This window comes from Ornithodoros turicata, chromosome 5 (genome assembly GCF_037126465.1).
Source record: "Ornithodoros turicata isolate Travis chromosome 5, ASM3712646v1, whole genome shotgun sequence".
NCBI classification, from domain to species: Eukaryota; Metazoa; Arthropoda; class Arachnida; order Ixodida; family Argasidae; genus Ornithodoros; species Ornithodoros turicata.
This window is the reverse complement of record NC_088205.1, coordinates 38,451,751-38,464,372: the sequence shown is the minus strand read 5'-3', so window position 1 is coordinate 38,464,372 and position 12,622 is coordinate 38,451,751. Positions and strand designations below refer to the sequence as shown.

At 45.4% G+C, this 12,622-nt stretch overlaps 1 long non-coding RNA gene across 1 annotated transcript; it reads left to right on the top strand.

Annotated features, from left to right (window-relative positions):
* The first annotated feature begins 1,142 nt into the window (after window positions 1-1,142).
* Window positions 1,143-4,175, top strand: LOC135395544 (uncharacterized). The gene is made up of 3 exons (XR_010423158.1): window positions 1,143-1,264; window positions 1,826-1,886; window positions 2,284-4,175. It is a non-coding gene; the product is annotated as an uncharacterized LOC135395544 (long non-coding RNA).
* Window positions 4,176-12,622: the final 8,447 nt, after the last annotated feature.

Here is a 12,622-nt window from a genome sequence, read left to right as displayed (position 1 = left end):
ACAACGGTGTCTCCAGTAACGAGTTAGTATTTTCTGGTCAGCTACAATTATTTTTTCTCTTCTTTTTTTTTTTTCGGTTCCTGCTACCTCGTTTTTGTCTCATTGATGGAAGCTACCTGTCCGATAGAAATAGAATCGGAAATAAGAAGAAAAAAAACTTTAATACGTAAGACAAACATCTGACATTGCCAAAGGTGTAGTGTCGAATGCCTCCGACGGAATCCTCTGTCGCTTCTCCCCGGCCGTCTCGAGTATCGTGCCCTTCTCTCTGTGGTGCGCGCGTACTTTGACCCATAGGCGCCGACTGCGGGGGGGCGCGGGGGCCCTTGCCCCCCCGGAACATGAACTAGGGGGGGCGCCGCCTCCCCCGGGAAGTCCTGCTAAGAGACTGACACCAAACTTTGGGGCTCGGCGCGCCCGGGTCAAAAGAGCGAAGGGGCACCAACCCAAAAATGCATCTTGCAATTTGTAAAATATGTATCCGCCCACCATACTCATTATCACAGTAGAAGGTGAGGCGAAGAAACACAGAGGATGACACAACACGTATCCTGAATTTCGCCCAAAGCAATCAGATCAATGAAACGAAGCAGTCAAAAAGGTACCAGCAGCTGCCAGTGAGGTGTAACGGTAACGCATATTCTTTGGGAGCGGGTTCTACTCCCGCTGCTCCATTTCATTGACCATATTGCGCGCATTTCGGGTCAAACACGGAGGATTCAATACATTTTGTTCTTTTTGCACTCAGTTTTCAAAGGCGTAATGCCTTCAGTTGTGCACATGTTCACTGTTTACGTTCTCTCTGTTTTTTCTTTTGTTTTGCTTTTTCTGTTCTTCCTTCTTATTTCTATACCAGTTCTGCATACATCATAGGATCCCGCCAGAGTGTGTGATTCTTGAGCTTTAGTTTTGTGTTCTTCATTTCTCTTTCCGTTTCTTTCCTTCTTTTTGTTTTCTTATTTTCTTTGCCTTTTTAGACTTCCCCCTTTCACTTTTTTTGAATAACAAGCCGACATCCATCTGGCTTACCTTTCCTTTTTTTTCTTAATAAACATATCCCCCCCCCCCCCCCGCCCGGCCAGAGTACTTATTTCCACTGATCTCGATTGTAAAAGGCTGGATCGCGGATAGGGAGCGCGAGCGTGAAGAAACCGGCCGCCATCTTACGGTGCTCACAACAGTCGCCGCAGCGATCATGGCAACTTCTTGCAATTACGGTCGTACCAACCGTACTGGCAAGGTTACAGGGCCTAAATTTATACAGGTGAGTCACTCTTTATCGAGGAATAAATAGGCGTTCATTCTGTATATTTAGTTGACCATTATGAAGTGTTTTTTTGCCCAAAACGAGCACTGGATGCAGGTTGCTTGATCGCTCTTCCGACGTTCAATCGAGCACACTTGCATTTTATCCGGCGGCAAATACAGTTTGAGTGCATAATATGCTTGAAAGAACACGTTACACTACACAGGTAGTGTTGTCATCAATATATGTGCGAGCACTCGAGCGCTTTTTTGCATGCATTGCTAGCATGGTACACGCTGTTCTCTGCGGAAGCAAGTGCCACATTCATTTCTTTGAATTACCTTCGCGCACAAGTTCGGTATTACGTCATAATGAGACCACGATTGTCACCTTTTTTCATGTATTTGTATTGTTTTGTGCCTTGGTTTGATTTGTGACAAAGAATCCTACGTAACGGTGGTGTGGCGCGACTTGAATAACGCCTTTGTCTGAGCTGTATCGCCAGCTTGTTACGATAGTAATAATTTGTAGCGTGTCGTGCTATTTGAAGCAGTTTTTAAGGGTGGTCTCTCAATACAGGTTTCGTCATGAGGGCTACCCAGTGAATAATCTGTGTAGTGTGATACGGCTGGGTGTACAGGTAAGTATCACGTTCCTCATCCACTGGTTTCTACTTTACAGGAAGGAACAACCTCAGTGCACGCACTGTGGTTAGCCTCTCTCAGTTTTGCATATTTTCTTACATGTTCACATCAGAAACACACCTTACACTTTAGGCTCCTTCACCCAACAATATAATAATTATAATTCTTTTTAGAAGAGTTCCCCATATTCTTTTTAGAATAGTTTTCTTTTTAATTTTTAGGAGATACAGGGATTGTAAACCATGTTTTAAACTGATGTTTTAACATTTGTCCAATGCATTTATTAAACAACATATTCATTTTTAACTGGTTGCACCCAAACCAATGTTCTGATGTATTATTTCCTTTGTTGTCGATGCACCATAAAAATTGGAATAATCATCATCAATGCAGGTTACTTCACAGCTGCCTTGACATACTCAAGAAATGGGTGCAGAACCTGCATAATGCCCACAAACTTTGATTACCACAGCACCTCCAAAAAGTATGTGTCACATGGAATTTTTAACATGGGATTCACAGTATATAATACCTTGTATTAACTGTTGTAGATCTAAGCCGTCTCTACAGTACACTCTCAGAAATTAAAACCGTGAGAACCGTGATAATTGTTTCAGTTAATAGGCATGCACATATATGCTATAAGAAGAAAATTATTTCTTGAGAATGCACTTCTCTGGCTACTGGTGTTGTTTACATCTACTGTTGATCACATTCATTTATCACATATTATATTCTTATATATATTATTATATTAACACATATTTGATCACATTAAATTCAAAATTCATCATATATAAGAAAATACCAGGAGGGAAGTTGCTATTCATTGCTCATTCTAACCTAAAATTGAGTGCTACAAATTTAGAGAGAGTACCTGTCCATTGTCATTCCTAAAATATATATTGTCATTGTAGCAAGGTCATAAAACAATAAATGTAGTCTTTTGTGACCTCCCTGGACGTTCATTGTATCCTGAAACGCATAAGTGCAAGAAATAACTTGAATAAACTTGATGTTGTATAAACTTGACATAAGACGTTGAATAATATAATGAATAATATAAAATATTGAATAAACTTGAACTTGTATATTCTCTTTACTCACCATCAGTGACCTTCTTTACAAAAGCATATCGTGTTAGATTTTTTTTTGTTTACGTTTCACAGACGGTGTACACGAGGGCCAAAATGACAAAATCACAACTGTTTCAAGCTCCAAATCGTCCTGCTGCAATTATCCTGTTGCAGACCATACGTGTGTAGTGCAAGAAGGCCCTTGCACATCAAAATGTAAGATGGGAGTCACAGTTAATGCAAAGTGGTTCCTATGAGAGACTTCGATGCTGAACAAAATTGTGCAAACTGCGGAAGGTGCCGTAGAAGATATTCAGAAAGCGTGTCTGGTCTCACAACGGTGCTACGGCGCTCTCTTTTAGATGACGATGATACTCATTGGAGTTTCAGATGTGCAGCTGCATTTTTTCGAACGTGCTCCACATAACAAGCATGACAAAGTCAGCACTGGGTAGCAGGCCCCGTTCCTAAGCAGCTTTGCTCACGCTGCAGTTGTATTCAGCAAAAGCATGAGAGTACTCGAGAAGGAATTCAGTTTGGCACAACCGCGCCTGCAAATAATCAGAACAAATGAAGGAAGAAACAAACAAACATAGAAGGGCTGTACTTCAAAAAGAGGTAAATCTTGTGTCTCAAGGAGGTGTTACCACTTTTAAGTAACTTAATTGATTAAGCTTACATCACTACCTCATTAACTGTCCTAACGAGCGTGTTCTAATTGCGTAAAGCAATTAAATCACGCTCACAACGTATTTGGGCTGCTTCGGTGTGTCCATATTTGCGAGGCAAAGCACCGCAGTCGTTCACTAAAAGACACTTTCTGCGGCGGTGCTTGATATAAATCATACGAAACCGATACACGGCTAAAACAACGGCTGTGATTCTACAGAACGATCTCTTTCTGCCATGCGAGTATATCCTTTCCCGGACCGTTCTTTATGGAACAATTTTTGTCCAGAACGCAGCACGAGATATTACATACATGGTGGTTGTTAATCTCACATCGTTTCTTGTTGAAATATTGGCTGGGAAACGTACTGTAGTACAATCCCCAGCGCTGCACTGCTGTGACGGTCTAGTTTCGGAATGCAAAACATAACGTAATTAAGAATCGAACGGCAGGACACCTGTGAAACACTGTTAGGATACATCAGTATACTGGCACCTTACAAAATTGTGTGATGACAAGCAACGATCAACGCCTGCAGCGCTATAAATATTCACAATCTCCGTTGCCTCCCATTGTTTTCTATGGGCGCACACTGCGCTTTAGGGCCTCCCAACATGGCGGCCCGAATGCACGCCTCTCCCCCGCGAGCCCCTCTCCCATGCGCCATCCAGCCTTTATACATAGAGATCAGTGCTTATTTCGCGGTGCGCCCTTGCCCCCTCCGGGAAAATGAAAACTCTCCGCCTCTGCTTTGACCGCTGCGCTAACACGCTAACATACCCCAAAGGAAGCAAACGTTGTTCCGAAAAGCCACATTTGAGTGGTATGGAGGAAAGAAAGTCAGGAGGGAAGAAAGAAAGTTAGAAGCTGTGTAATCGAAAGTCGCCAGATGCGATCTTTCCGGAATCGCGTGTTATGTGGGTCGTTGCATAAGCTGGGACTGAGAAAGTTTAATCTCCGTACGTGTCAAGCAGTTAAGACACCTTTGTGTGTGTGAGTGGGGGCAAGGAGGGGCGGGACGCTCTGATGATGGGACACGGTGCGGTTCCGAAGGTTCTGGCTCTTAGTTTCTTATATCTTGTCATGCATGCCAATCGCTCGCTTTTGGGAACTACAAAATAAAGTCGGTATCTAGTCTCTAATTTATGTTGACGAACACTGAAATCTTGAACAACACATTACTTCTACATTATACACTATCTCTTTGGTGTTCAGTTTCAATTTACTTCTGTACAAGCATATGCTGCTCAAAGCGTTGCACCGGATATTTTACCACCACCACAAAAAAAAAAAGGAACTGTAGCGGGCCGTGGACAACGAAGAAGATGGCCACGCGCCTGGGGCACCTGCCTCAGTTCCACCGGCGCGGCCATGGAGATAGGCCACCGTCATCGCCTCTCCGTGGCATACCATCATCGCCGGTCGGGGCTCATGTAGAGGAACTCCACCTCCTCTACATAACAATACTGCAACACCACCAATATATACCTGCCAGAAAAGCTAAAAAGCCCTAATTCTAGTAGATATGGGATTCCCCCCCCCCCCCCCCCGGTACACCAAGATGGAAATCGTCTTCGAGAAACAGGAAGCGCATGCACTGAATCCTGTACCGCGCGTGTGCAAAGCCTGCGACAGAAGTGCGTTCTGGTACCTTGGTATTAAATTCGTGTATGGTGGCATGCGAAATATGTAACTCTCTATCCCAGCGGATGAATCACAATTACGACAAAAGGCTCCTGTTTCCCAAAGCGCTGTGCATACGCGACAAAGCTCTCGTGCAACAGCTAGAATGCAAATGCGGATTAACCAGCCCAATGACATCATTACCCTACACTGCGAGGTGTTCCCGGGAACTAATACTGATCAATGCAAACCATTATCAATGTACATCTCGTGGTCGTGCGTTGGTGGTGATGTAAATACGCGTACCATCCTGCACGATGTCGGATAACAACCTTTGTGCTTCTTCGGGTGTCGTGTTTTATCGCAAATAAAAAAAAGAAAAAAGAGAATAGCTTCTTGACTGCGAGAGCACCACGCTTGCGGAGACATTCAAGCCGTCCAGCCAACGCGGAGCCCTCTTTACGGCGGCTTCCCCGCATTCCAAAATAAAAGCTTCTCGCTTTGCACTAACAAAAACTGTAGGCGAAAAATTCACGGAGAGATCGTTCCTTGATACACGATAAGCGTTTTTACTTATCAAAATATTTTTTTCTGCTTCCACTGGACACACAAGTACATCTGAAAGAGTGCATTACAGCAACCTCATTTCAGAGGAGCAAGTACCTGACGGAGCGCGAGCGCCGCGCCGCGGCCACAATTAGACTCGAGGAATCGGGACCACGCTTTCTCAACGGCGGCTCGGCAGAGTTCGTTCTCCTTACTTCTCCTCCGTGATTCCTAGCAATCACGTTCGGGTGGCAACGGTCAGGTGATCCAGCTCGGTCGCCGACCTAGCAATTTCCGAGCGCTCGGCTGTTTTGCTACGAAATGACCACCCGAATTCGCTATAAGAGAATAAGCAATTTCCTTCTTGTATGAGAGTCCTCCAACAAATAAGTTTCCCTGCTGTGAACAAACTAATAAATCTATAGCATATCATTGAAGAAATTTATGTACTGAGTGATACTAAGTTTTCAATACGTTGTCTGTGCCATGCTATGTCCTGTTTACGAAGTGGGGTATTCACTTCACATTTCACCTGATCAATTTGTGTTTCATGGTCACTTGCGAATTGGTGACTGCCGAGGGGCCTTTGAAAGGAAGATGGAACAGCATCTGGGGCAAATTTCCATTGAAGTAGGAAGCATCACCTTGAGCATGATGAGAACGAAGTACACAGGAACGTGAGCCTCCTGTATACTTCATTCTCCTCATGCCCAAAGTGATGCTTCCTACTTCAACGTTACACCCAGCAGCTTGTGTACTTATTCTTTCTTTGGCAAATTTCCACATGAATTTCTGGAACAAATCCAGTGTCTTCCAAGGCGAATGCAGACAGCGTTGACCTGGTACGCTACGCCCTTCAAAGTCCTGTGCGTTTTTGTTTAAGCTTACCCAGGGTCTCACAGTACATCTTTGCATTTACTGTGGTTGTGCATGTGAGGTAATCTACAAGTTGCAGACAACGATAGTCCTAAAACACTGTCGGCATAGCCTTTCCAGACGAAAATGCGAGTTTCATCTTCTTCAGAGTGCTTTCACCGGGAACCCACCATGACTTCCTATGGTATTTTGTCTCAGCACTTGCATAATGCACCCATGTTTCATTAATAATAATGCTTCCAAGAAATTCATCTCGACTGTCCTGATACCACTGAAGGAAAATGCAAGCTGCATTCATTCGTTGCTCTTTACCGACGTTATTGAGCAAATGTGGCTGCCATCTCGCATAACTTTCGTTGACCGAGCTGAAGGAAATTTGTTCCCCTGAGTATCAGAGTGCAGTACTAGTGACCCGCCAGTCTCCGTTAACAATTCTCGGAATTTCAGAAAAGAAATGTTGTTTCATGGTGTTATAGCTGACCTCCCACTGTACTGTTCATTGTGCATATTTTCACGACCCTGTATGAAGGACACACCATTTCAATGCCTGTAACGTGTTTTCTATAAACAGGTGTCAACTGTCTGTGAATATTATCTGAAACACTTTTTTGCTTTAATGAAAAGTAGGATAGCTCTTTCTTCATGGTCAGGCATACTCAGAAGTATTACATCCATGCTTGAATGCCTGACATATAAGTGAACGGCATTCCATTAACCAACGTCTGTAGTGCCAGGATGTCACACCCAACTATTACACCATTCAGTTTGTCCTAGTGGTATTTCTTTTGAATAACAAGTAGTATAGGGAAACTTATTTTTCGATGACCCTCCTAATTCCAGTTCACTTTTTCCATTTTGCTACATTTTTTAGATTTCTTGTGGTGACTCTTGTGAACAGATACCAACATGGAAGACGTAATACGCTCTGCAAGTAACCGAGCGTTCTGCGCATATCTCCTCTCCCTGTTACTCGACTCCGAAAGCCCCATTGGCTACGGCAGCGCCCTCACTCTTCCCTCTCACTGCCTCCTCTCATGCGAAGAGACGCACTTGCGCAGCGTATAATAATTGGGGTTTACGTTGCGAGACAACTGAGATCATGAGCTATGCCACAGCAGTCATTCTGTGGATTGCCCACCTGAGGGTCCTTTAATATGCAATGAAAGCCCACCACACACCGTATTGAATGCCCCTTGCGGCAGGTGGCGTGTCTAAGCAACTTGTATCCTGGCACTAAGTTGCTGGCGTCCTTGCCGGGTTCGAACCGGCGACCTCGGGATCAGAAGGCGAACACACTACAGACTGTTGCATTCCGGGCTTGCGTCCTTTTCGCTGCGACCTTCAGCACGCCTTTTGAAACGGTGTGGGACAGACAGCCACCGTCTGGATGGGCTCCCCCCCGCCACCTCAAGGTGATGCTAATCCGCCAAAGTGATGTCGCCAGTAAGTGACTTGACGTCAGAAGCGACCAATGGGCAAGCAGGATTGTGACATCCCTCCACAGTCGACGTCAAGGCCAGGCTTGACAAGGCCAATCCCTGACCGTCGCTAATAGACAAGTTCAGAAAATCCTAGTGCTCCTTGTGCCCGCATCGCAACTTGGGCACTTGCTGAGCGGGGGAACGAAGAATAATCCTTCACATTTCGCTTTCGCTGACCTTGACACGACGTGGACAATAGATCGGTGGGGGAGAACTCGGAACAGTTTGGATGTCACCTGTTTCTTTCGTATTAGTAAACTCCCACAGTTCAAAGCGACGCTAAGCACTCTGGGATCTTCTGAACTCGTCTATTAGAGAGAACCCCACGATTGTAAGACGGGTATATAAGCTCGTCCCTTTCTGTATGTTTTTGTCTCCTCACCATGCTGTAATAAACACTGTCACATCGTTCTCCTCATTCCTGCTCTGATGGGCAAGCTGCCACTCAGAGGGTCCTGACCTGATGTCCGCAACAAGACTCAGCCACCAATGCCGGTTCACGGACAACTTGAACAACACAATGATGTTAACTCTGGCATCAAGTAATTCAGTTTTCCGCATATGTTTTGTAACAACTGAACTTCAGTTTTATAAGCCTGAAGGCTAAGCTTAACCATAGATTGAGAAGTTACCCGTCAAAAACAACTCGTTACAAGTTACCGTGTGCAAAATGTAACTAAGTTAATAACGAAGTTCCTCAGCCTGAAATGTAACCCGTAGTTACTGAGTTATTTAACAAAAAGAACGAGTTACTTTCAAGTTACTTCGGACACAAAATAACATTACGTAGGTGCAGCGCGCGTGAGCATTTGCGCTAGACCTTGAGTTGCCTGCGGAGGAGTGCAACACGCTTAGATCGTTTTCGTTTATGTCCAACAATAGGCATCTCCCTGTTTGTAAACAAAAAACGTCATTGTGTTCGACAGCGCCACAAATTTGGTAGAATTGAACTACGCTCGACGCTAGAGGTGAACAAGGTCGCGCCCGAAAGCCACGGTCGTGAGGGGATTGCGATATGGTCCCTTAAAGGGATGCGACCCTCGGTCCTGCTTTTCTTTCAATGGGAGGCAGCGAACAAGTGCCCGTTCGTGGAAACCAGCGCTCTCCTTCCGATTTGTTTCGGTTTCAGTGTGTCTGCCAATGACGTTTCTTTGGTAGAGGTCTATTCGAACGCTTTGAATCTTACTCCCTGTGGGCGCACAATGGTTCAGCTTCATTTCAATGGCAGGGTTCTTACTTCCTGAACAAAATACTGTCATTGATTCATTCAATATCACGTTTTATGGCAAAAAATGCCATGAGGGAACCGGAGAGACAGCAAGAAAATATGTGGACGTGAGTGAAAAGCGAGTTAAAAGTAACTTGGAACTTAACTTAAGTTACTTTGGCAAAGTTATCTGAAAAAAGAACGAGTTCCTCTGAAAGTTACCACGGCGCAAAAGTACCGAGTTAAATTACAAGTTACCAAAAAAAGGAACTTAGTTACAGTAACGAGTTACTTGTAACGAGTTACCTCGAACTCTGCTTAGAACCGCCTCCTATAATTTAGTGATTCTATTTGATGCGTGAATGTGTTCACACCTCTTAAAGCATAATAAGACAAAATCTTGATTATTTCTAATATGTAGTAAATACAAAGCCAGCTACAAGACGTCTACAATTAGACATCAATTACCAAATGTCTACAAGATGTCTTGTAAATCACTAATTTTGGACGTCTAAATAATGGTAAGACTTCTAGACGTCTAGTCAACGTCTACTTTGGTCATTATCCCTAGAGTCTAAGGTTAGAACAGGTGTGGATGTCTACTAGACTACCATGCAGTGCCGGATTTACAGTGGTGGGGGCCCCGGGGCACTGTGCTGTGGGGCTCCCGCGTGTATTCTATGTATTATTCTATGTATTCTATGTATTCGTGTATTATATGTCTATAAATGACATCGTTTTGTTTCTAAAGGACGGCGGTCGTGTGGTACACTAGTCCGAGATTTTTCAGCAGTCAGGTTTTGTCATATTTTGAACATTTCGTAGACAAGTGAAATAAATATTCTATTCATGTCTATGCACTGTTTTATTCGGGGTCGATATGCGTGGACTGAGGACGGATTTTTACCAATTTTCCGTTTCAGGGATGCGTTTCAGGCATGCAAAACAGATTTCCCTTCGACAAGACCTTTACTGGTGGGGCACCTTTGTGGGGGGGGGGGGGGGGCGTCTGCCCTCCCCTAAATCCGGCACTGCTACCATGTGTTCCCTGGGTTGGTAAACAACGCGGTTGTTGTTTCTACGCGGCGTTTTGGATGTCTTTCAGTCACGGAAATTATTTTTATCCGGTAATCTCGCAGTAAAACGCGCGGTTTTGCACATAAGGCCTCGTACTGTTGACGACTTCCAAAGATGTGATGACGACCGCGATGCGATGCGAGCCGATGCGATGTACCTAAACTAAGGAGAAATGGGCTACCATGTTGCGGAAGAAGCACGCTCGCCAAATACTTTCATCTCTTGGCTTTATGACAACTGAAACATGTCGGTAGGCGGCAAAACGATATGTAAACAAAGTCACATGACCTCAAAATGACCATGAGAGACCGGTAATCCAGAAGATGTGGGTTCGAATCCTACAGCTGGCTAACCTTTTCGGTGACTTCCATCTTTAATCTCAAAATGACGTTTTCTATGACGTGCGACCAGGACAAGATGGCAGTTTTGAAAAAAAGCACCCGCTTCAGGGTAGTTACAACAATGGCTGGTTTGTGTCACCCCTGTATACTTTCAGCGTCTTTTTAAGGCTATGGTCTCACTCCCCTCTTAAAAAGAGGCAACTTTGTACCAGACCTGTAGCTCTCATTTTCGTCTGTTGGTGGTGAAACTGGTGCCATTCGGAAGCTATGATTCTTGACTCGGGGGACCGTCTTCCGATTTTCGGCCAGGCATGCGGTTACGGCGCCATAAGGCCTGGAACATGCCAATATCTCCGATTATGGGTGGTCTTTGTACGAAACTGGCGCAAAAGAGAGAGCAGATAGCGGCGCACAATTTGTTGCGTTGTGTTGTCCTGTGATACGTGGAGGGTGGACCGTCTCGCTCTTATTGTTATATGACGCCGATAATCCGGAAGCTCCTTCAGAAAAACATGGAAAAATGCCTTTCTTTGGCTTCCTGTTTCGAGGTGTTCTAATGTCACCACACCAGCCTAGAAGTGGCAGTGGATGGGCAGTTATGCGCAAAACAATTGCTGAAAACTTCAGCATGATTGGAAGAGCACAGCTCAGGTTATTACGTTCCCAAGCCATTCCAAAACATTCCGACCAAACCGAAACTATACAGGATTTGCGGTGGCCACATCGTGGCGGAGCATGTAACTACCGTGTGATCAACTCCAGTATTCTGCGAAAGGTGGCGCATGCGTCACTTGTGTTCGTTACGTCACGTTGGTTGCGTACTGCTACTGCTCTGGCTGTGCCGCTGTGCTGCGGGACGCATTCATAGGTGCTGACTGTCGTGTTCTGATTTGAACTGTTGATACTGCGGTAGGCTGCACGTTCATAGTATCGTTGCTGCTGCCGCTTCGCACAAACTGGAAATGCGCGGCAATGACACGGCCATGCAAGAATACCAGCTCCGGTGGCGCAGCGGTAACGCGTGCGCTTGGAGACTGGGAGGTCCGCGGTTCGAATCCGCGGGCCGGCTGTGCCGTCTGGGGTTTTTCCTGGGTTTCCCTCAGATGTGTAATAGGCGTATGCCAACACAGTTCCCCTGAAGTCGGCCCATGGACGCAGCTATCCTCCCCCCGAGCGGATTCCGCACGGTCTTCCACTTCACCCTTTCCTCTCCTCCTCTCCACCACCTTTCCCTTCCCGAGAAACATGCCGCCTAATCAGGCAGGCAGACCTCTCGGGTTCCTCCCAACGACACTCCTCCTCCTCCTCGTGCAAGAATCCTCGGAAACCGCGGAGTTGCGGTCGGAAATCAGTCCGCAAGCTGCGTCGGCGGCTGGCTAGAGAGAAACGGTAAGTTGTAACCAAGTGATTGTAACTTTGTACTGGTGCAGTGCGCTTGCTCTTATTTATTTGTTATTCCCCGTAGGCAATCCAAGCTGTGGTCTCTGACCCCCTTGTATGGTCTTAGGCATCAGTGGTCTTAGTCTAGTGTCATTGCCTTGACTCTGGGGGCAAGACTGAGAAGCACATGTATTAAGACTCTCCCCCGATGATTTTTGTTTTGATAGTCTGAGGTACAGCACAGGAGTAAAAGGGTGAGGATGGACAGCGTTCTCTAGGTTTGGAACTGTCTTCTGCTGTGTATCTCACTTCTATATTTCATTTCTGCCCGTGAGAGCATTGCCAAGTTTTTGTGCATTTTGACTTTTTCAGATTACCACAGTGGTGCCCACTTTCACTTGCGGCTATCCAAGAGCGTACGGTGTGATGCGGTTCAGGTCGACCCGGATGTTATC